This window comes from Oncorhynchus mykiss, chromosome 6 (genome assembly GCF_057628025.1).
Source record: "Oncorhynchus mykiss isolate SJ-2025 chromosome 6, ASM5762802v1, whole genome shotgun sequence".
Classification (NCBI taxonomy): domain Eukaryota; kingdom Metazoa; phylum Chordata; class Actinopteri; order Salmoniformes; family Salmonidae; genus Oncorhynchus; species Oncorhynchus mykiss.
Genome location: NC_143027.1, coordinates 5302573 through 5305637, shown reverse-complemented (window position 1 = coordinate 5305637; position 3065 = coordinate 5302573). Strand labels below are relative to the sequence as shown.

At 40.7% G+C, this 3065-nt stretch overlaps 1 long non-coding RNA gene across 1 annotated transcript; it reads right to left on the bottom strand.

Moving 5' to 3' along the window:
* Positions 1–2339: 2339 nt before the first annotated feature.
* On the bottom strand, positions 2340–2694 carry LOC149982715 (uncharacterized). Its single transcript, XR_016496484.1, has 2 exons — positions 2578–2694; positions 2340–2457 (listed from the first exon to the last, which is right to left on the bottom strand). It is a non-coding gene; the product is annotated as an uncharacterized LOC149982715 (long non-coding RNA).
* Positions 2695–3065: the final 371 nt, after the last annotated feature.

Here is a 3065-nt window from a genome sequence, read left to right as displayed (position 1 = left end):
CCTCGCTGTACCCCACACATAAAATTATCGGTAAGGTCCCTCAGTCCAGCAGGGATTTCAATGCCTTGCAAAGAAGGGCACCTATTGGTAGATGGGTAAAAAAATATAAAAAACAGACATTGAATATCCCTTTGAGCATGGTGACGTTATTAATTACACTTTGGATGGTGTATCAATAAATGGCTGTGATAGGAGAAAACTGAGGATGGATCTACAACAATACTAACCTAAATGACAGAGTGAAAAGAAGGAAAACCTGGTTCAGTGTGCTTTCCATCAGACACTGGGAGATAAATTCATCTTTCAGCAGGACAATAACATAAAACACAAGGCCACATATAAACTGGAGTTGCTTACCAAGAAGACAGTGAATGTTCCTGAGTGTCTGAGTTACAGTTTTGACTTAAATCCACTTGAAAGTCTATCGCAAGACTTGAAAATGTTTTTGTCTAGCAATGATCAACAATAAATTCGACAGAGCTTGAAGAATTTAGAAAAGAACAAATGGACAAATGTCGCACAAGGTGCTTCTAAAAAAAAGAATGACTTCAGGGGTGTGAATACTTGTGAAAATTAGATATTTCTGTATTTTATTTGCAAACATGTCTAAAACATTTTATTTTTTTGTTCACTTTGTCATCATGGGGTTATTGTGTGTAGATGGGTTGGAAGAAGAAAAACATTGAGTTCATCCATTTTGAAATCATAGCAGAATCATAGCAGAATCATAGCAGAATCATAGCAGAATCATAGCAGAATCATAGCAGAATCATAGCAGAATCATAGCAAAATCATAGCAGAATCATAGCAGAATCATAGCAGAATCATAGCAGAATCATAGCAAAATCATAGCAAAATCATAGCAGAATCATAGCAGAATCATAGCAGAATCATAGCAGAATCATAGCAGAATCATAGCAGAATCATAGCAAACGAAGTCAAAGGGGAATGAATACCGTATGAAGTACTTTATAGTACTTTATTAACATATACAATATTTAATGTTCCTGAAACAACTAGATTTACTTCAAATGTGTTTTTTTTTTTTTTTTTTTTGTGGGAAAATATTTAAGTTAGAGTAATATTAGTTGTAACAAATATTACAATGATTTATGAGTGTTTATTTTTTTTTTTTATAAATAGTGATGAATGTACTGTACTGCAATTTTGGTGTCTAATGCCATTTCTCATTCTTTCTCATTTCAGGGGAAATGTATTAATTTCAGCCGACTGCAGAACCGTTAGAGGACAAAGAATATAATCTACAATGATTACTGTTCTCTTGTTAAAAGCAAAATATTTTTGAAGATCTAAAAATCCCCCCAAAAAATCCAAAAAAACCACAATCCATTTTGCTTCACTCTATATTGTGCACAAAATGGAGGACTCTTCTCCATGATATCTCCTGTTTTCTCAAAAATCATACTCATAAGAACATTTACATTTTTTCATCCATCAATAACTGGAATATATAAACTCCATATTTTTCCACTTGTCGTATTTTTAAAAAAATGTGTATTTTCTTTCACAAGAAGCCAAAGCGAATAAAAGTACTGGACAAAATGGCCGTTCGGATCCAGATGTTATTTTTTTTTGCACTAAAGGATTAACATATTTTGACCATATTGTGCCTTCTGTGGAAAACCTTATTTCATGGGCACAGACGGAAGCTATCTAAAAAAACACAAAAAAACCCCACAGCGAGCGAGAGAGAGAGCAAGACTGCCTTTAGCGTGGCAGTATGAATACTCCCAGCAGGCCTCGACACACGGGTGCACAAGTCCATCGCCTCTTGGCAACGTCTCGTCACAAATCCTCTCCAACTCCTCTCCCTCCACTATCGTTTGAAAGATGCCCGGCGGGACCCCCTATGAACGTATATCCTGTCATTTTAACACTGAGAAGTGCACACGCATGATAAACTGTAGTCAGTCTGGACGCCCTAAGGTATTGGAAGCAGTAGCTAAGACATTTACCCTTTAGTTTTGTGAAGACACCTTTCTTTCATTATGCACTGGGGACAAGGGGGAAGTTATTAGAGCGTTATCCCACCGCGGGCCGGGCCGGGCCGGGACAGGACAGCCCCTCTGACCAGACCATCACAGCTCTCTTCTTCAGACTAGGTTTAAGGGATAGGCTGCCTGAAGCCCCTGACATGGTGCTTGGCTGTGTTCCCCTCGGTTTTGATGCAATCTGCTGTATGCTCACTAAGGCGTACAACATCACAACCCAATAAACATGACAGTCAGTCAGTTGAAGAGTTTTAAAATATAGATAGAGCTGTCTCCAATGTCACTGCTACCCTTCCCCTCTGTCTCTAATGTCACTGCTCCCCTTCCCCTCTGTCTCTAATGTCACTGCTCCCCTTCCCCTCTGTCTCTAATGTAACTGCTATCCTTCCCCTCTGTCTCCAATGTCACTGCTACCCTTCCCCTCTGTCTCCAATCCTCCAAGGACCTCCCTGCTTCTACCCTTCTGTCTCCAATCCTCCAAGGGTCTCCCTGCTTCTACCCTTCTGTCTCCAATCCTCCAAGGGTCTCCCTGCTTCTACCCTTCTGTCTCCAATCCTCCAAGGACCTCCCTGCTTCTACCCTTCTGTCTCCAATCCTCCAAGGGTCTCCCTGCTTCTACCCTTCTGTCTCCAGTTCTCCAAGGACCTCCCTGCCTCCCTCCAGTCTCAGCCCTATAGCTTCCCTCAGCCGCAGAATTTCAACGTTTAATTAAAATAATTAAAGAGAACAGCAAGCAGCAGCCTGTGAAGATTCGGTCGTCTTTTTTTAAATTATTGCTTTTGACATTGAATGACCTATAACTGTAAGTGCGTTATTTGGAGAGAAAGAGGCCATCCCATCCTGTCTCCTTGGTGACGGTTTGGTGCACCCTGGCTCTCTCCGAAACCCAAACGTAAAACCAAGGCAATGGATGTGACGTACGGATAAGTATTGTTCAAATGATGTTACCAAGCCTCGCACGCAGCGCTCCACGACCCCCCCCCCCAAAAGAAAAACGGTAGTATATATATTAGTTGTAGATTTCTCAAGCGTGTTGTCATGACGCCAATCCCA